General features: G+C 46.3%; 1 protein-coding gene and 1 long non-coding RNA gene across 6 annotated transcripts in view; one reads left to right on the plus strand and one right to left on the minus strand.

Annotated features, from left to right (window-relative positions):
* LOC138738944 (interleukin-1 receptor accessory protein-like 1) overlaps positions 1 to 22,264 on the minus strand; it is a 1,251,110-nt gene that overhangs the window by 688,995 nt on the left and 539,851 nt on the right. The window lies entirely within an intron of this gene.
* Positions 8,541 to 22,264, plus strand: part of LOC138738948 (uncharacterized) — a 29,855-nt gene continuing 16,131 nt past the window's right edge. Inside the window, exon 1 of one of the 2 annotated variants that reach the window (XR_011341896.1) lies at positions 8,541 to 8,592. This is a non-coding gene — a long non-coding RNA (uncharacterized lncRNA). Of the gene's footprint in view, positions 8,593 to 17,657; positions 17,700 to 22,264 lie in introns of those variants that run through there. The other variant, XR_011341897.1, reaches the window with a different exon arrangement.

Below are 22,264 nucleotides of genomic sequence, written 5' to 3' on the forward strand. Positions count from 1 at the left end.
CAAGCAGGGAGGGCTGGTGCCGAATGAATGCTCACCCTAACCTTTGGGTCCTGCAACTTCGACAAAGTCACAATTTGCACAATTGACCAGCCTTCCATTCCTTTCCCCATGGATGAGTTGCTCACCAATCCCTGTGCAGAATCCAGAAACACCAAAATTGGGCCACAAGGTGTTTTTAGCATGAAGCAGGGCACATTGGTAGCGTTATCCAGTCACTGGAGTAACAGCCAGACCACTTCTCTGGAGAGATCATTTAAAATCTCTCATGAAGATCAATGAACAACACCTGACAGCTTATGTATTTAAATTTAAGCAATCGTGCACATTGACACAACTGGGTGTTAGTTCAAAGAATATCTGGATCATTGAAGTCCTTCAGAAAAGGAGATCTGCAACCATCATTCAATCTGAATTACATATTATGCCAGAGTCACCAATGTGGTTAACTTTCAATTGCTTCCATTTCCCCACAAAATGTCTGGATAGAAAATATCTATATCCATAAATAATTAATTAAATGGAGTTGGATAATTTGTCCTTCAATCCTGCTTCAGTATTCAATACCACAGCTGGTCAAGGACAAGGATTTCCCTTGGGCACCAGCCTCCACATCCAACGTATCATCATCTGCCATTTCTGACATCCACTTTGTGATCCCACCACCAGACACATCTTCTCTTCTCTTTCCCCTCTGCCTCTAGCAAGGACCACTCCCTCCTCAACTCCCTTGCCCACTCCTCCCTTCCAACCAATTACCCCATGCACCTACCCCTGTGACCACAGGAAGAGCTGCACTTACACCTCCTTGCTCACCACAAATTTTTTTTAAAAACTCCTTTGGATGCTGTGCGACCTGCAGAGTTCATCCAGCATTTTTGTGTTTTTAACCACAATCACAGCGTCTACAGCCTTCAATGTTTCACGACATTACATAGATAGGTTTTTGGGAGACAAATTGGGGTAGGGTTTGTTAGTGTAGATGACATACAAACACGTGCTCAGCTTAATACACACAGAAAGGACATTGCAGACAGGAATCAATTCTCACTTCTAACTGAGCTATATCCTAATGCCTGCCTGATCTCTTTAACACAATAGTGCTAATTGACTCTACTTGTTAAATGCGATCTAAAGGCTGTAATGGGCATCCAGCACCACCTTAATGGCACTGATTCAGTGCTGAAGTTTTGGTCACCATTGTCAACTTCAAGAATCTAAGATTAGTATGAAACTATCCATTTACATGTGTAAATTGGAATCCAGAAATCAGGACGCCAGAAAACAGAAACTGATGTGTCCTGTGAACAATCCTTTCAGACTTCCAATTTTTTGTATAGCAGAAGGATGTTCTTAATTATAACTGGTCTATGAGATTCTATGACCAACAACAAATCATTTCCCCGTCTTCAGGGAGGGGATATGCAAAATGTAAAACATAAGCTGTAGCAATACCTTCAAAGAAATGTTATCCAATTTGTATGCAGGAAAATGCCTTAAACATTGTACCCTGTGACTGTGTTCTTTGAATGAGACCAAACAATCTTAGTGAGGTGACCTTGTCTACCCAACACCACTGACTGCTTATTCCTGCTAGCGTTATTCGAATAAAGTATTTTCGAATTGTACTGCGTGGCTTGGTTGTACTTTTAGTATCTTGACAGAATAATGTTAAAGTTGAGCTCCTATCTGAAACAGGGTACCTGTGTCACTGAGGCACTGTTACAGTGGAGCATCAGCCTCAACGTTCATGGTCGAGTCTGAAGGAATCAGTTGTGATCCATTACTGAGCCCTTGCAGAGGCCACAGAATTGGATGAATGCAATAATAGGAGATTGGAAGGAATTCCCACAGTGGAACTGAAAGGAACCTGGATACAATGCATTGCAGATCCCAGAACAGTCCACATGTATGACAGGAACAGCTTCATAATTTTCACAACTTACAAACAAATGTTGGAAGGGCTCAGGCCTGAAACATGGATCGCCTTTTGCTTTTTCTGGATGTTGCCTGAACTGCTGATATCATCCAGCCTTTTTGTGTGCTGAACAAGACCCCAGGTCCTGCAGATTTTCTTGTCCATCTTCCGGCAAATGTTCCCAAGAGTCTGTGCCTCACTATCGTGTGAAAAATCGGCCTGCATAGCTTGCTGAGTAAAATGAGTCAAACTCACTTAGTGCAGTGATTAGCGCAACACTAGTACAGTGCCAGCCACCACGGTTCACCCTGGCTGTAAGGACTTTGTGTGTTCTCCCAAAGTCTGTGTTGTCTTCCTTCAGGTACCCTGGTTTCCACCCACCTTTTAAAATGTACAGGAGCTGTAGGTTAATTGGGGCATTTGGGTGGCATGGGCACGTGGTCTGGGAGGGCCTGTTATTGTGCTGCATGTCCAAATTAAAAATCCAAATTGAAATTGAAATCACCTGGGTCAAAAGGAAATTGCAGATGCTTGGAACTCGGAAACAAGAGTATTCTGCTTCAAGGGGGAGAAAGAGAGCCAATGTTTTAGGTTGAGGATCTTTCATCAGGACAGACATTAATGTGTTTAATTCTGAAAGGTAATTACCATATTGGGCGACCCGGTTGGCGTAGTGGTCAGCGCAGTGCTGTTACAATGCTAGTGATTAGGACCAGGATTCGAATCCTGCGCTGTCGGTAAGGAGTCTGTATGTTCTCCTTGTGTCCGCTTGGGTTTTCCTCAGGGGCTTCGGTTTCCTCCCACCATTCAAAATGCACCGGGAATGTAGGTAAATGGGGTGGTGCAGGGCCAAGGGCTGCTATGACTTGTTACCGTGCTGTAAGTCTAAATTTAAAAATATACTCGTTTAAAAGTCAAACATTCTAGACCATTTTTAAAAAATGTTAAATTATGGGGTCGACTATGACATGGATACTACTGTCGGGCTGAAATTCACACTAGAATCCAAAATATCAGGTCCAAATAATCTCTAAACAAAGAACGCATTGAATTAAGGTAATAATACAGCATCTTCGCATTAAACACACGTTCTACCAAGTAACATATACCATAAGTCATTCATCGTAGTTCCTAGAGATATTTTCCTCAACTTGTTCTTTTATTTCGATCCATCACACCTGACAGGACAAGCTTAGACCAATCTGCTTAAAGTTCCTAATTACAGTTTATCATAATTACTGGTACCTGCTATGAAACTTTGCACGCGCTGCAACCATACCTTAATGACTTGCATCACGAATCCTTTATCGACAATTTCATATTCGTGGTTAACACACTATCACAGGTGCGTTATGGTCTAGTACCCGGTATATCAGTGCTGCATTTTCAGCTCTAATCACTGTAATTCAACGTAGCTCCAGGCTATTCCTGAATCATACTTTAATTTTAAGTTAATGAAGTACCCATTCAGAAATAGGATTCTTACCGTCCTGTAAATGCATATCAGCCAAGCGAGATATCTGGTACCGACTCAGTAATAGCGTGATATAATGTTAATGAATTTCAGCCTAGCAGTGGTCCTCCCCGTGTCTGTTTACATCCGTGAATGGCAAGCAGGCGAAGTTTTATGTTAAGGCTTTCACAATTTTAAGGTAGTTACAGGATACAGTAAATAAAGTGAATTAAATTCATATGGTCAAGCTTACACAAGAAATGGTGGTGTGATACATTGTGAGAACTGCACAGATTGCAGTGCCGATAATTTTTGTGCTTGGTCGATAATGAACTGAAGGAATCTGTAACCTAATGTTGTATGAATTGTAAATAACAGCACATATTTACACAGGAAAAAAAAAATCATTTCCTCATCGTAACATTTACGTACAGATACTTGCAACTGTTGATTTGTTATCCTTGAAGAATTAGGGTTGACCTTTGTGTGTGATAATATGGAAAATTCCAGATTCTTTTGGCCAAAAAAATCAAGCAGTTGATCTTTACAAGAGATCGACTTATACACAAGTATTTATGGTACATATACACATAATTAGAAAAGTAATTGATGTTCACTTTTAACATTCTGTTTGATAAATTTAATTCCTTATTCAGTATGCAGACGTATACAAATATGATGACGATTACTGACAAAGTGGATTACACATTGATTGTTTTCTTTCTTGTTTACGATGGATGGCACAGGTTCACTCCCCATTCACTAACAGTCAATAATGCTCACATTCACTTTACTGGGGCAGATGACTCAAATATAAGCCAAAATAGTCTAAACCAGTGGTTTTCAAACTGCCCCCAAAACTCACATGCCACCTTAAGCAATCCCTGTGCCATAAGTGCTCTGTGATTAGTAAGGGATTACTTAAGGTGGCATGTGAGTGGGAAAGGAAGGTTGAGAATCACTGCTCTAGACTCAAATGTTACGGAAATATTTTGCTTGAGAAAAATTGTCATTGGCCCATTTCCTTTGGAGATATGGCACCATGCACATAACAAGTCAATCAGGTACAATTAAAACAGTGGTTTTCAACCTTTTTTTCCGCACCCACATACCACCTTAAACAACCCCATACTAATCACAGAGTACCGATGGTATTGGGATTGTTTAAGGTGGAGTGTGAGTTTAGAGGGGCAGTTTGAAAACCGCTAGTCTAAACTAAAATGCAAAGGTGAAATTTGAAGAAGACAGTTGTTTCATTAAAGGGAATAAAAGGAAATGAGAGTTTTCATCATTCCTAATCCAAAATTGGCTGTGGCAAATCTTTAACATTCTATGTAATTACACACAAAGGCACATACATTTCTGCAGATAGAATACATTTGCAACGCAGCATAGACAAATTGAACTCTATATAGACAGAGCAGCTGCAGAGCTGGACAGACAGAACTGCCGCATCGAATGGTGCGGGCTCCTCTTCTTTGCCCAGCAGAAGCCCACATTTGCAGACCTGCATGGGTTGACAAAGCATGTTGATTCCCTGCAGGCATGTTGCAGAAGATAAAATGACTCTGTGAGGCCCGCTGACATCTCCCTCCCCTCTGTGAGGCCCGCTGACATCTCCCTCCCCTCTGTGAGGCCCGCTGACATCTCCCTCCCCTCTGTGAGGCCCGCTGACATCTCCCTCCCCTCTGTGAGGCCCGCTGACATCTCCCTCCCCTCTGTGAGGCCCGCTGACATCTCCCTCCCCTCTGTGAGGCCCGCTGACATCTCCCTCCCCTCTGTGAGGCCCGCTGACATCTCCCTCCCCTCTGTGAGGCCCGCTGACATCTCCCTCCCCTCTGTGAGGCCCGCTGACATCTCCCTCCCCTCTGTGAGGCCCGCTGACATCTCCCTCCCCTCTGTGAGGCCCGCTGACATCTCCCTCCCCTCTGTGAGGCCCGCTGACATCTCCCTCCCCTCTGTGAGGCCCGCTGACATCTCCCTCCCCTCTGTGAGGCCCGCTGACATCTCCCTCCCCTCTGTGAGGCCCGCTGACATCTCCCTCCCCTCTGTGAGGCCCGCTGACATCTCCCTCCCCTCTGTGAGGCCCGCTGACATCTCCCTCCCCTCTGTGAGGCCCGCTGACATCTCCCTCCCCTCTGTGAGGCCCGCTGACATCTCCCTCCCCTCTGTGAGGCCCGCTGACATCTCCCTCCCCTCTGTGAGGCCCGCTGACATCTCCCTCCCCTCTGTGAGGCCCGCTGACATCTCCCTCCCCTCTGTGAGGCCCGCTGACATCTCCCTCCCCTCTGTGAGGCCCGCTGACATCTCCCTCCCCTCTGTGAGGCCCGCTGACATCTCCCTCCCCTCTGTGAGGCCCGCTGACATCTCCCTCCCCTCTGTGAGGCCCGCTGACATCTCCCTCCCCTCTGTGAGGCCCGCTGACATCTCCCTCCCCTCTGTGAGGCCCGCTGACATCTCCCTCCCCTCTGTGAGGCCCGCTGACATCTCCCTCCCCTCTGTGAGGCCCGCTGACATCTCCCTCCCCTCTGTGAGGCCCGCTGACATCTCCCTCCCCTCTGTGAGGCCCGCTGACATCTCCCTCCCCTCTGTGAGGCCCGCTGACATCTCCCTCCCCTCTGTGAGGCCCGCTGACATCTCCCTCCCCTCTGTGAGGCCCGCTGACATCTCCCTCCCCTCTGTGAGGCCCGCTGACATCTCCCTCCCCTCTGTGAGGCCCGCTGACATCTCCCTCCCCTCTGTGAGGCCCGCTGACATCTCCCTCCCCTCTGTGAGGCCCGCTGACATCTCCCTCCCCTCTGTGAGGCCCGCTGACATCTCCCTCCCCTCTGTGAGGCCCGCTGACATCTCCCTCCCCTCTGTGAGGCCCGCTGACATCTCCCTCCCCTCTGTGAGGCCCGCTGACATCTCCCTCCCCTCTGTGAGGCCCGCTGACATCTCCCTCCCCTCTGTGAGGCCCGCTGACATCTCCCTCCCCTCTGTGAGGCCCGCTGACATCTCCCTCCCCTCTGTGAGGCCCGCTGACATCTCCCTCCCCTCTGTGAGGCCCGCTGACATCTCCCTCCCCTCTGTGAGGCCCGCTGACATCTCCCTCCCCTCTGTGAGGCCCGCTGACATCTCCCTCCCCTCTGTGAGGCCCGCTGACATCTCCCTCCCCTCTGTGAGGCCCGCTGACATCTCCCTCCCCTCTGTGAGGCCCGCTGACATCTCCCTCCCCTCTGTGAGGCCCGCTGACATCTCCCTCCCCTCTGTGAGGCCCGCTGACATCTCCCTCCCCTCTGTGAGGCCCGCTGACATCTCCCTCCCCTCTGTGAGGCCCGCTGACATCTCCCTCCCCTCTGTGAGGCCCGCTGACATCTCCCTCCCCTCTGTGAGGCCCGCTGACATCTCCCTCCCCTCTGTGAGGCCCGCTGACATCTCCCTCCCCTCTGTGAGGCCCGCTGACATCTCCCTCCCCTCTGTGAGGCCCGCTGACATCTCCCTCCCCTCTGTGAGGCCCGCTGACATCTCCCTCCCCTCTGTGAGGCCCGCTGACATCTCCCTCCCCTCTGTGAGGCCCGCTGACATCTCCCTCCCCTCTGTGAGGCCCGCTGACATCTCCCTCCCCTCTGTGAGGCCCGCTGACATCTCCCTCCCCTCTGTGAGGCCCGCTGACATCTCCCTCCCCTCTGTGAGGCCCGCTGACATCTCCCTCCCCTCTGTGAGGCCCGCTGACATCTCCCTCCCCTCTGTGAGGCCCGCTGACATCTCCCTCCCCTCTGTGAGGCCCGCTGACATCTCCCTCCCCTCTGTGAGGCCCGCTGACATCTCCCTCCCCTCTGTGAGGCCCGCTGACATCTCCCTCCCCTCTGTGAGGCCCGCTGACATCTCCCTCCCCTCTGTGAGGCCCGCTGACATCTCCCTCCCCTCTGTGAGGCCCGCTGACATCTCCCTCCCCTCTGTGAGGCCCGCTGACATCTCCCTCCCCTCTGTGAGGCCCGCTGACATCTCCCTCCCCTCTGTGAGGCCCGCTGACATCTCCCTCCCCTCTGTGAGGCCCGCTGACATCTCCCTCCCCTCTGTGAGGCCCGCTGACATCTCCCTCCCCTCTGTGAGGCCCGCTGACATCTCCCTCCCCTCTGTGAGGCCCGCTGACATCTCCCTCCCCTCTGTGAGGCCCGCTGACATCTCCCTCCCCTCTGTGAGGCCCGCTGACATCTCCCTCCCCTCTGTGAGGCCCGCTGACATCTCCCTCCCCTCTGTGAGGCCCGCTGACATCTCCCTCCCCTCTGTGAGGCCCGCTGACATCTCCCTCCCCTCTGTGAGGCCCGCTGACATCTCCCTCCCCTCTGTGAGGCCCGCTGACATCTCCCTCCCCTCTGTGAGGCCCGCTGACATCTCCCTCCCCTCTGTGAGGCCCGCTGACATCTCCCTCCCCTCTGTGAGGCCCGCTGACATCTCCCTCCCCTCTGTGAGGCCCGCTGACATCTCCCTCCCCTCTGTGAGGCCCGCTGACATCTCCCTCCCCTCTGTGAGGCCCGCTGACATCTCCCTCCCCTCTGTGAGGCCCGCTGACATCTCCCTCCCCTCTGTGAGGCCCGCTGACATCTCCCTCCCCTCTGTGAGGCCCGCTGACATCTCCCTCCCCTCTGTGAGGCCCGCTGACATCTCCCTCCCCTCTGTGAGGCCCGCTGACATCTCCCTCCCCTCTGTGAGGCCCGCTGACATCTCCCTCCCCTCTGTGAGGCCCGCTGACATCTCCCTCCCCTCTGTGAGGCCCGCTGACATCTCCCTCCCCTCTGTGAGGCCCGCTGACATCTCCCTCCCCTCTGTGAGGCCCGCTGACATCTCCCTCCCCTCTGTGAGGCCCGCTGACATCTCCCTCCCCTCTGTGAGGCCCGCTGACATCTCCCTCCCCTCTGTGAGGCCCGCTGACATCTCCCTCCCCTCTGTGAGGCCCGCTGACATCTCCCTCCCCTCTGTGAGGCCCGCTGACATCTCCCTCCCCTCTGTGAGGCCCGCTGACATCTCCCTCCCCTCTGTGAGGCCCGCTGACATCTCCCTCCCCTCTGTGAGGCCCGCTGACATCTCCCTCCCCTCTGTGAGGCCCGCTGACATCTCCCTCCCCTCTGTGAGGCCCGCTGACATCTCCCTCCCCTCTGTGAGGCCCGCTGACATCTCCCCTCCCCCCCACCCCTTGTGAGGCACACTGTTGTTTAAACAGTTGGTAGTCGACTCTCCTCTGGTAAGTTGTGTTTCTTGAGCTCTGCAGTTTATCTCAATAAACCATATTTAATATGAACATCAGAATATGTCAAAGAACATGCAATGTTCAAATAATTCAAATAACCAATGGTTCAAAGCATTGTGCTTTTCTCCTGTTCGTTCAGTTAACTGAGTTCAGCTGAAGTTAGACAAGTTGTTTTAAAATTAGACAGTTTCCTCTGTTGGTGCTTTCAATGTTAGGCCTTGCAACTGATAAATTTGTTCAGCTTGCGTTTATTCAATTTTTAAATTTAATTTAGAATGCAGCACGGTAACAGGCCCTTTCAGCCCACGAGCCTGTGCTACCCAGTACACCAATAAACCGACATATCCCTTACATTTGGAAGGTGGGAGGAAGCCAGAGGACCCAAAGAAACCCACACATCACAGGGAGAATGTGCAAAGTCCTTGCAGACAGCAGCAAATTCAATCCTGGGTTGCTGGCATTGCACGCTACGTTAATTCAAAACCAAAAGGGAGATTGATGGGATAATTCAAGAGACTGGAGAAACCAAGTGATTTTTTTTCTCCACGGTGCTCAACAAAATGATGTTTGACCATTGTGCTTTTCTCCTGTCCACTCAGTTAATATTGCCTTCATTGAGTTCAGCTCACGTTAGATAAGTTATTTTTCAATAATAAATTCCACTTCGTGTCCACAGCTAACTATGCCATCCCATCTTTGCTCAAACCCACAAAGAAAACAAAGTGAAAACTCTCCAATCACCAGAAATCTGAAATCCCTACCTGATTGCAAGTTCTGCCCTTTGGGCAGCATGGTTGGCATAGCAGTTAGCGCCACGCCTTTACAGCACCAGCGTGGGTTTTCTCCAGGGGTTCCTGTTCCCTCCCACCTTTTGAAATGTACCGGGGTATAGATTGGGTGGTATGAACTCATGGGCCAAAATGGCCTGGTACTGTGCTGAATGTCTAAATTTTTTTTATTAAATTAAAAATATTAAGCTTTATTTTTTATCTTTACCTCACATCATTAACTTACATGTTGTTCGCATAATAGCTAAAAAAAACCCAAAGATCTACTAAGACTAATAATTCATTGAATGCAGCAATTTGCTGTGGACAAGAACCAGAGTGCTTTATTCTGGAAGTTGTCCAATTGTTTCATTATCTCACTTCTGTTTTGAAAGTTTCCTTCAGTGAAAAGGACTGCAATTACAATTTTTCATACCTCTAACGATGAATGCCATTTCTGCTTTGGCAGTGGAAACACTTCTGCCATTTGTCTACAAGATTATGAGGGGCATGGATCACCAGTGCTTTTTCCCAGGGCAGGATCAGCAAACACCAGTGGACATGTGTACAAAGCGAAGGGAGGAAAGCTTAGGAGAGACATCAGGCACAAATGTGCTTATGCAGAAAGTTGTGGGTTCTTGAAGTGCCTTGCCAAGGATGGTGGTGGAGGTTAAAACATGCGGGGCATTTAAGAGATTCTTAGATACATGGATGAAATAAAAAGAGAGGTTACTACTTATTATTTAAGGTATATATAGGTAGACACAACTTCGAGGGCTGAAGGGCCTTACTGTGTTGTAGTGCTCAATGATAGTCAAGTTGAAACCTTAATTTTACTAAAAAGAAAATCACTTTGTACTGACAACTTTATCTTGCACGCCTGGGTTTTTACTGTGCACGCTGCTTGAGAAACAGTGCATGCACTCTTCCATAACATGCTTTTGTGATATCTTCTGGCATCTGCAGTTCTGCTGAGGGTTCTTGAACGAACCAAATTTGTGTGCTGACTTGCATGCAGTCAATCACTATGGTGATCAATCATTGCCATTGACGAATGATTAAAGGTCAAGGATTTAGGGGCTTGAAACACTGGCTTTACCTTCTACGAATGCTGCAATACCTGCTGAGTTGCTCCAGCCATTTTGTGCCTTTACTGGAATCACCGTGTCTGCAATCTTTGGTGTTTCAATCCTGAAGGGCTTGAAATTTGATCACACACACATGCTGAAGCTTGTTGCTTTTGGGTTTTGGAAACCTGTCTCAAACAATTTTGGAATGTTCTATTCAGATATGCAAAGCCACGACTCCAGTTTCTGAATTCATGTCTGGATGCCCAGAATGAAGGATGTGCTTCACCCAAAATTAGTGTGCATGGCATCAAGCATTTTCATTTTATTTATTTATTTTTAAATTTAGACACACAGCACAATAACAGGACATTTTGGCTCACGAGATTGTGCCGCCCAAATTTTTACACCCGATTTACCTACACACTGGTATGTTTTGAACAGTGAGAGGAAATCGGAGCCCCCGGGGAAAACCCACACAGATATGAGGAAAACATACAAACTCCATACAGACAGCGTGGGATTTGAATCCCGGACCTGATCGCTGGTGCTGTAAAGGCGCTGGGTTAACTACTACACCAACCATGCCACCAATTTTGGCGGCGTAGTTGTCTATTTAACACCCAAGTCATGGCTGAATTTCTTGATCCGGAGTTTACAATGTTCTGTGATTAAAAGGATGACATTGGACTGGCTGATAGATGCTGTATATGCTAAACCTAGTGTCGAATCATGTACAAAACCACATTTTAGATGCACACTTCCATTTTCTTATAGTACGACACTTAGGACAACTGTCCACCTTTCTACATACAGCACAGATTCCCCAGTTTACCTCAGGCCACGTATGATCAATTATACTGCCTTGCAGAGAGGTCATGTTGGTTTGAATAGTTTCCCTTTGGCAAACGTCAAAAATGGATAAGATTAAAATCTCAATTAATCATCAAGGGGGTGGGAAGGTTGGGTATCTACATTCAACAAATATTTGTAACCTGTTTAAAGACTCAACAAAGTTGTGGTCTTCACAGGAAGAGGCAGAGTATTTCCAGCGGCACAAGAACCACATCGCATTTGTTAACATTTGACACAATTTAATAATTGCCTCCCTAGAGAATATATGAAACCATCTTAGCAAGTGCTTCTCTATTAGGCCCAAGTTTGGCTTAATATCCCAAAAGACCCTTTTTTTCCATGAGAGGCCTTTGATTAATTCTCAGAGCCCGATTTGTCTTCTAAGATTACAATGATAGCAGGAGATAGGAACAAAAGTCATCATTATTGCTGACAAGTTCAATACCGTTTGCATCACATTAGACCTGGAATTGATGCAATGGGACTCTGCAACTTGATTTCTTTAATTGTATCAGGGTGACTTCAGGAGATTAATTGGTGATTCAGCTGAAGAGCAGAATCACAAATTTACAATTGCATTCAAAATGGACAAAAAAATTCTATGTATTCCCCTAATGTTTCCACAATTAATAAACTGCAACAAACATTATAATTGAGAAAAAGAATGTTTCCCCAAATCAGAATACTTATTGCTGGCCACTGTTCTATTTGTCATGGAAACAGAGATATACGAAACAGCTCATTGAGTTTACGTCAACCACCAACCAGTTGCATTTAAAAGAACCGAAGAAATAGGAGTTGGCCATCCGGCCCTATAAGGTTGTTCCACCATTCAATGAGATCATGGATGATCGGCTCATCTCCACCTACTTACCTTTACCTCATATCCCTTAATTCCCCTACCATGTAAAAATACATCCAACCTTGTCTTAAATATATTGTCTGCATCAATGACCAGCAAATTCGTGTCCATCTAAAATCTTGAGGGGATGCCCCCTAGTGGTGGTCTCCCCAACCAATGGAAATAAGTTACCAATCTTATTTATACCTTTCATAATTTTATACATTTCAGTAAGATCCCATCTCAATCTTTTAAATTTCAGCGAATGACTCGACTTCCCTTCATAGAACCTCCTCTGCACCACCTCCAAAGCTGGTTCATCTCCCCCCCCCCCCCCACCCACAAATAAGAACACCAGAAGAGCTTGCAGTTCTCCAGATATGGACCCTCAATAGTATTTTGTACAGTTGCAGCATAACCTCCCTGCTCCTAAATTCAAACCCTCTAGCAATGAAGACCAACATTCCATTTGCCTTCTTGATAACCTGCTGCACCAACAAACCAACCTTTTGTGATTCATACACATGCACTCCCAACTCCGTCTGCACGGCAGCGGGCTGCATTGCTTTCCATGTAAATAACACTCTAATCATCCATTTTTCCTTCCAAAGTCAAAAACCTCACATTTCCCTGGGCCCGGGCCGGGGCCGCCGCCGCCGCCTTCCCTGGGCCCGGGCCGCCGCCGCCGCCTTCCCTGGGCCCGGGCCGGGGCCGCCGCCGCCGCCTTCCCTGGGCCCGGGCCGGGGCCGCCGCCGCCGCCTTCCCTGGGCCCGGGCCGGGGCCGCCGCCGCCGCCTTCCCTGGGCCCGGGCCGGGGCCGCCGCCGCCGCCTTCCCTGGGCCCGGGCCGGGGCCGCCGCCGCCGCCTTCCCTGGGCCCGGGCCGGGGCCGCCGCCGCCGCCTTCCCTGGGCCCGGGCCGGGGCCGCCGCCGCCGCCTTCCCTGGGCCCGGGCCGGGGCCGCCGCCGCCGCCTTCCCTGTGCCCGGGCCGGGGCCGCCGCCGCCGCCTTCCCTGTGCCCGGGCCGGGGCCGCCGCCGCCGCCTTCCCTGTGCCCGGGCCGGGGCCGCCGCCGCCGCCTTCCCTGTGCCCGGGCCGGGGCCGCCGCCGCCGCCTTCCCTGTGCCCGGGCCGGGGCCGCCGCCGCCGCCTTCCCTGTGCCCGGGCCGGGGCCGCCGCCGCCGCCTTCCCTGTGCCCGGGCCGGGGCCGCCGCCGCCGCCTTCCCTGTGCCCGGGCCGGGGCCGCCGCCGCCGCCTTCCCTGTGCCCGGGCCGGGGCCGCCGCCGCCGCCTTCCCTGTGCCCGGGCCGGGGCCGCCGCCGCCGCCTTCCCTGTGCCCGGGCCGGGGCCGCCGCCGCCGCCTTCCCTGTGCCCGGGCCGGGGCCGCCGCCGCCGCCTTCCCTGTGCCCGGGCCGGGGCCGCCGCCGCCGCCTTCCCTGTGCCCGGGCCGGGGCCGCCGCCGCCGCCTTCCCTGTGCCCGGGCCGGGGCCGCCGCCGCCGCCTTCCCTGTGCCCGGGCCTCGGCAGGGTGAAGCAGGCGGAGGCCCCGTGAGGCAGGCAGAGGCCAACAGGTTGGATTGCGACCAGTTATGGTCCGACCTAGGAGGTGAGGCAGGCCCCTCCAGCCTGGGTAAGAAACCTGCATAGGAGAAGGCCACTCCGATATAAAACCTATGAGCCAAGGACCTCGGTGCCACGTCCCAGCTTGCTTGGCCACTGCACACGAACCATGGGTGTAAAGGGTGGGGCCAGTACTGCACACACTGCACTCCACCTAAAAGCTCCTTTGCGCAGGCCTGAGGACATGTCCACGTCCTCTCCCTCCACGTCTTCCCCCTCAAAAGATGCTCACAAACTCAAGCTAGCATGCTGGAACATCAGAACCATGCTAGACAAGGCTGACAGCCACCGACCGGACGTCGGTCTGCCCTCATCGCACATGAACTCCTCAGACTTGACATCGACATAGCCGTTCTCAGTGAAGTCTGCCTTGCAGTTGTAGGCATCCTCCAAGAACGCGGCGCAGGCTACACACTCTACTTGTCTGGGAAGCCTATGGGTGAAAGATGCCTATCTGGTGTAGGCTTCATGGTCAAGAACTCCATTGCCTCCAAACTCGAAAACCTCCAGACAGGCCCCTCAGACCGGATCATGTCCATGCGACTCCCCCTTCAGATCAAGCATTGCATCACCCTCATCAGTGTCAAGGGCCAGCACCAACCCCTGTGACTCACAGCTCATCGCTGACTGCCAACTAGAAAAAAAAATTCCTGTATCCCAATTCTCTGCTTTCTATTGGTTAACCAATCCTCTATTCATGCTAAGATGTCACCCCAAACTCTATGCATCCTTACCTTATGAATGTCATTTAAGTGGCACCTTATCGAATACCATCTGGAAATCCAGGTAAACAACATCTATTTGCTCCCTTCTATCTACTGCGCATGTAATATCTTCAAAAAACTCCAGTACATTTGTCAAAGAGGACCTGCTTTTGCTGAATCCACGTTGCATCAACCCATTTCATTCCAGATACCTTGCTACTGCTGTGGCACGGTTGGCGTCATGGTGAGCGCAATGCCTTTACAGCACCAGCGATTGAGAATGGGGTTTTAATCCCACACTGTTTGGAAGGAGTTTGTATGTTCTCCCCATCTCTGCATGGGATTTCCGTGGGGGTTCTGGTTAACTCTCACTGTTCAAAACCTACCAGGGGTATAAGTTAATTGGGTGTCAATTATGCGACATGGACTCGTGGGCCAAAATGACCTGCAACCTGACTAAATTTTTCAAAAAGTTAACATTTAATGATAGCTTTGAGCATTTTTCCAACTCCAGATGTTAAACTAACTGGCTGATAGTTCCCTGCCTTTTGGCATCATCCCTTTTTGAATAGTGGCGTGACCTTTGCTGTCTTCAAATCCGCTGGGCCCGTCCAGAGTTTAGAAAATTTTGGTAAATCATCACCAAAGCCTCCACTTAGTCGAGTCTCTCATAACTTGTGCCATTTTTTTCAATACCCCGGGATGCATTCCATTAGGACCAGGGGACTTGTCTATCTTTAGAGCCTTAAGTTTTCTCAGTACTACCTCTTTGGTGATACCTGTTACATCCAGGTCCTCACCTGCCAACGCATTCACAACATCAGTCTTTGACAGGGTCGACATGTCCTCCACCATGAAGTTCGACACAAAATAATCATTCAAAGCCTCAGCCATTTCCTCATTACCCATCATCAATTCCCTTTCTCATCCTCTCAGAGATCAAATTTAACTTTAGCCACCCTTTTGCACTTTATAAAATTCTAAAAACTGTTACGGTCTGTTTATATTTTGCGCTGATCTCTTCTCATAGTCTACCTTCCCACTCTTTATTGCTCACTTTGTAGTTCTTTTTGCTTTTTTTAAAAAAAAAGTTTTCCCCAATCTTCTAGTTTCCCATTACTCTTGGCAACTTTGTACACACCAGCTTTTATTTCGATGCCTTCCTTTATTTCCTTAGTTATCCAAGACTGGTTATCCCCTCCTACTTAAACTGGAATTTACTTTTGTTGAGCACGTTGAAAATATCTTTCAATTTCTCTAATCTCCTGATTTATCTCATCAGTCCCTTCATTCATCCCTTTTTGTTTAAATTCTCTCCTTATTGTCATCAACTTCCCCCAGAATCAACCACATATTTGCACATGCAGGGTAATTTACAGTGGCCAACTAACTGACCATCCTTTGGGGTATGGGAGGAGGCAACAGCACCCAGAGGAAACCCAGGCAGCCACGTTCAATTCCTGAGGTCAGGAATCCAGGACTTCACCAGCTGAGCCACCCACGTGAAAGTGATCCTCCTTTCCTGACTTCCTGCTCCTCGTCAATGGCCAATGTTTGCATCGTGGTCCTTTTGCAAGCCAGTTGACTGGCAGTGCCCTCATCCCTCAGCCAGCCAGCCCTCACTCCTGTTCAAAATCTGCTCACATACAAGAACTGGGGCTGAAAGCTAGTTGGAGAACAGTGGAGTGGTTCAGATTTGACTCAGATTCTCTGGTAAGTTATGGACATCACTGAGGCCTTCAGTTGCCTTACAACAAACTCTGGGTCACAATGAAAGCAAAAGGATTAACATTAAAATAAGACAATGGCGATAGACCATTTTGACCCACGAGCCCAATTTACACCCAATCAACCTATACCCCCGCAAATGGGCAGCACAGACTGATGCACCAAAAGGGCCTGTTACTGTGCTGTATGTCTAAATTTAAAAATAGCTTGCAACAGTTTCTGTAATCATTTCCTTTTGTAATAAAATGATCATAAAACACACCATTAAAACAGCATTTTTAAGTGATCCTCACATCAATAAAACCAATAAAATTCTATTTCCAGGTTGTACTCACCTGAATAAAAGCAATCTTTTTAATCGGACGTCAATAGATTTGGCAGCCACAAATTCCCATAACATCAAATTATTTCAAGTACTTTCAATAACATTGAGTTGTCTTGAGGTGAGGTTGCTCCAATCTCCACATTGAAAATACAAGCATATATTTCAGTTTATTGCCAGGAGCCTTCAACAGCTTTTATGGCCCAGCCAGTGTTGGGGAGATGAGCCCAAAGTCCCTCCACAACTGCCAGGAAAATCACCCCAGTTCATCAGTCTGACTACACAATTGATTACTCAATTAGGCAGCTACCCGCCCACCACCACTAGACCAATCAATAGCACACAGTCACAGGCATTCAGAAAAAAAATCAATCATTCCATCAAACTGCCAGTTGAAATGAACAAGAGCAACTCCTTATTAAAATGCCCCATCTGTCATCTATTGTGTTATCACATCACACTTGGTAAATCATGAACAAATAAAATTAAGCTGTCTGATTCAAAGCAGAGATTTAGGTAGATAGTGTCACTTTTTCTCCCTAGCATTTTGTCTCGTCTTAAAGTTGCCAGCATGAATGGGTGGAGCCTTTTGAACCAATTATCTCCTTAGTACCTACAGCTGTGAGCACAGGAAATGCTGCACTTGCTCCCACAACTCCTCATCATTCAGGGGCTCCAAACAGCCCTTCCAAAGAACGTAACACTTATGAATCTGTGTTGATTCCTTCCTGTCTTGGCCTTTTCTGCATCTGAGAGACTGGACGCAGACTGGCAGATCACTTCGTTGAGCACCTTCGCTCCAGCCATGTTCAAGTGATGAAGCCTTACCTCAATAGCGCTGGATATGGATCTGAGCCACTGTCTTGTGCTTTCTTGAGCAGCAGTTTAACTATGTGAACTCCTTTCTCTGCTTTACCATTTGAATGGGAATGCAGAGGAGTTGAAGTCATGTGTCAAAAATCATACTCTTCTGCAAAGTTCTGGAATTCTCCACAACTGTAATACAGTTCATTGTCTCTGTAGACAATTTGAGGAATTCCATGTCTGCAAAATTCGATTTCATATATTTGATTGCGCAGGCAGCAGACATGTTGGGAAGCAGCGCCATCTCAGGATAGTTCAATATATAACCAATAACCAGAGGTGATTTTTTTTTCCATCCAGGTGGAACAGATCAATCCCAACTTTCTGCCATGGCTCCTCTGGTAAGTCAGTTATGATCATGAGTTCCTTTGGCTGCTTTGTGTGATGTTTCAGGCAGGTCTCACAGCTTGTTCTGTCAATGTTAGCATTTACCCCTGGTCAATAAAAAGCAGTTCTGGCCCTCCTCTTGCATTTTTCCATTCCAAGGTGCCACTTGAGCACACTTTTCAGCATCTCTTTTTGCAGTGATTGATGAATGATAATTCTGCTCTGTCTGAGTAGAAGCTCATTAACAACACTCAGCTCAGCTCTGATGTTGTAGTATAGCTGACATTCTCCTCTAGGCCACCCTTTATTCAGATTCCTGATGACCTTCTGTAGAACTATGGCTTTTTCTGTTTCAGCTGTGATCTGCTTGGATTTTGTGTCGACACGCAAAGAGGTTCAGTGATCAGGTTCACATGGAGATTTACATCTGTCTCTGTAGAACTCTCATTGTGTGCTTCACTCTTGTTGTGGCCCTGGATAACGCATCAGCTAACACACTAAGTTTTGCTGGTGTATACACTCTTTGGATTCTCTGAGATTTCTCGAGATTATGGGTATTCATGGCATGTGGTCAGTCTCTGCCATGAATGTTGGTAGACCATACACAAAGCTGTGGAATTTCTCAAGTCCATAGACCAGACCTATACATTCTTTCCCTATCTGCACATATTAACATTCAGATGTGGTCTTTATTCCTGATGTGTATACAACTGGCCTCCAATTTTCTCCCATAGCCTGAAGTAGTACAGCACTATTTCATCTTTGGAAGTGTCTGTAAATATCTTTGTCCTCCTGGATATGTCAAAAGCACTGGTTCTGTAGTTAGACTATTCATTCTCATGGTTGGATGTCCACTTGAATTCACATTTGTCATGTAACAACTCCCTCAGGTACATTGTTTTGGAAGATAGCATTTGGAATGAATTTACCAATGAAATTGATCATTCCCAGTACTCTCATTATGCCTTTTTTTGTCTGTGGTTCTGGGGATCTCTAGAATGGCTTTCACCTTGTTCTTGTCTGGCTTATCCCCCAGAAAGGTAAATTCCTTCACACATTTTGCTCTGTTTAGCTTTAATCCATACTTCTGGATGTGTTGTAGCACTTTAATGAGCCTCTCATTGTGTTGCTCCTATGTGGATACCATAGGATAATGTCATCCATGTGCATTTATGTTTTTGATTATGTGCTCTATTGTCCCATGGAACACTTTAGAAGTGACAAAATTCCACATGGCATCGTTAGATAGGAGTATCAGTCAAAGGGTGTATTAAATGTACAGTTTAATTTATTTTCATTAATTCTATTCCTGTTGGTTCCTGGGTGGCAAGACTAATCATATGGCCATTTATCCAACCTTGATGAATGTAATCAGTAGGATTTCACCAAGTTCGACTCCAGTTTAATAATATGAATTTGATATAAAGAGTATATTTTGATAATGTACATATGCACCAAAGTTCTTACTGAGCAGGTTCTTTTAAAAAAAATACTATAACAGGAAACAATCAATAAATACATCAGATAGATAATAAATATTCACAGTAATCCAAGTGCAAAAAAAAAACAAGCACTCAGCAGCACAAGGACAGCTTCTTTCCCACTGCCATCAGATTCCTGAATCATAATTGAACCAAAGACACTGCCTTACTTTTCGTGCACTAGTATTTTTTAAATATTGTAACGCTATAAGGTGGTTATGATATGAATGTTTGAACTTTGATGCTGCCGCAAAACACCGAATTTCATGACTTGTTCCTGACAATAAATTCTGAATCTGAAAAGTGATTTGCAATGGCGCAGAGAAAGGATGTAAATTATGAATGCAAATACCCTCATTTTTCTCTGACTGAGCATTTCATCAAAAAATGCTTGTTCTATCAATGTTAGCATTTATCCCTGGTCAATATAAAGTAGTTCTGGATTTTAGAGAATTCATTGAGCGACAAATTAAAATGTACTTTGAAATAAATACGGAATCAGTGAAAAAAAAATTATACTATGCGACGCAATGAAAGCGTTCATCAGAGGGCAGATAATAAGTTATGTAACTGAGATGAAGAAGGACTACAATCGGGAAATAGAGCAGTTGGAAAGGGAAATAACAAATACAGAAAAAGGATGAGCAATAAAGGAAGATACAACTAAAAGAAGAGAATTGACAGACAAGAAAATAAAATATGAAACACTACAAACATATAAGGTGGAGAAGAACATAATAAAGACAAAACAGAAATATTATGAGCTCGGAGAAAAAACGCACAAAATACTAGGGTGGCAGCTTAAGTCAGAACAAACTAAAAGAACGGTATTGGCATCAAGGAAAAAGGACAAACAAATTACATATAACCTAAGGGAGATCAAAGAAAACTTCAGGGAATTCTACGAACAACTATATCAAACTGAAAATGAAGGGAAAGAAGACAAAATAGATGAACTTCTAACTAAAATTGAACTACCGAAATTACAAACAGAGGAGCAAAATAAATTAATAAAACCATTTGAATAGAAGAAATACAGGAGATATTAAAAAAAACTACCGAACAATAAAACACCGGGAGAGGATGGACTCCCAATAGAATTCTATTAAACATTTAAAGACATATTAATTCCTCCTCTCCTGGAAGTAATGAACCAGATTGAAAAAACACAAAACATACCAGATTCATGCAAAACAGCAATAATTACAGTAATACTAAAGAAGGGGAAAGATCCACTAATACCAGCATCGTATAGACCAATATATCTACTTAACACAGATTATAATATAATAGCTAAACTATTCGCAAACAGATTGGGCGACTGTGTACCAAAAATAGTAAAACTACACCAAACAGGATTTATTAAAAAAGATGAACAACGGACAATATCTGTAAATTCATTAACTTAATCCATGCAGTACAAGGAAAAAAAACTCCAACAGTAGCGGTTGCTTTAGACGCAGAGAAAGCCTTTGACAGGGTAGAATGGAATTATTTATTCAAAGTACTACAAAAATTCAACCTACCAGAGAAATATATTAATTGGATTAAAGCATTATATAAGGGACCATTGGCGAAAGTGACAATATATCAAACCAATTTAAATTAAGCAGATCAACAAGGCAGGGATGTCCACTATCTCCCTCACTATTCGCGCTAGCTATAGAACTACTAGCAGAACTGATAAGAATAGAAAATAAAATAAGAGGGATAAAAATAAAAGAGAAGGAATATAAAATCAGTCTATTTCCAGATGACGGTATAATATTCTTAACAGAACCAGAAATATCAATAAAAGAATTACATAAGAAATTGAAGGAATATGGAGAAGTATCAGGGTACAAGATCAATGCAAATAAAAGTGAAGCAATGCCAATGAATAATGCGGATTTCACAAAGTTTAAGAAAGAATCACCATTTAGATGGCAAACACAAGCAATTCGACACCTAGGTATACAACTAAATAATAATCTCGGCCATCTATATAAACTAAATTATCAACCATTAATTAAAAAAAATTACAAGACGACTTAGAGCACTGGAAAGACTTACCACTAACACTGATAGGAAGGATAAACTGTATTAAAATGAACATCTTCCCATGGATACAATACCTATTTCAATCATTATCAATTCACCTAACAGAGAAATTCTTCAAAGAGCTAAAGAAAATAATAAGGAAATTCTTATGGAAAGGGGGGAAACTGAGGATAGCACTAGATAAATTAACAGAATGGTACAAACAAGGAGGTTTACAACTACCAAAGTTTAAGAATTTTTATAGAGCAGCACAATTAAGACACCTATCAGATTTTTATCAAACAAAGGAAAAACCAGATTTGACCAGATTAGAACTAGATAAAATAGGGGAGAAGATACCTGAACATATACTATGTAAGTTGGATGATAAATTGGTGCAACGTAGGAATTCACCAGTATTGCACCATCTGCTCAACATTTGGAAGAAGATTCACGTAGAAAGGAATAAAATAAATTATCAACTACCAAAATTACTATTGACACAAAATCAACTAATCCCTTTCACAATAAATAACCTTTCCTTCAGAAAATGGGAGAGAAAAGGGATAAAAAGAATAGAAAATTGTTTTTCGGGAAATAAATTATTATCTTTTGAACAAATGAAGGACAAATATAATATAACTCACGATACAATATTTGCATACCACCAACTGAAAACCTACTTGAAGGACAAATTGGGAAACAGTCTGAGGTTACCAGAAGGAAGCAATTTTGAATATGTGATTACAGACACAATGATAATTTAAAAATTTATAACAAACATGTACATCAAACTGCAAGAAAAGGAGAACGAGGAAACAAACTGTAAACCTAAACAAAAATGGGAACAAGATCTAAACATAAAGATAAAGAATCATGGGAAAAGCTATGCTCAGAACTATGAGAAATACAATAAACACGAGGTTACGCATGATACAATATAATTGGTTACACAGGCTATACATCACACCCCAAAAGTTAAATAAATGGGACCCAACAGTATCAGACAGATGTTTTAGCTGTAAAAAGGAAACGGGAACAACAATATATGCAATTTGGACATGTGAGAAAGTGAAAAA

The sequence above is a fragment of the Narcine bancroftii genome, chromosome 7 (assembly GCF_036971445.1).
Source record: "Narcine bancroftii isolate sNarBan1 chromosome 7, sNarBan1.hap1, whole genome shotgun sequence".
Lineage (NCBI taxonomy): Eukaryota > Metazoa > Chordata > Chondrichthyes > Torpediniformes > Narcinidae > Narcine > Narcine bancroftii.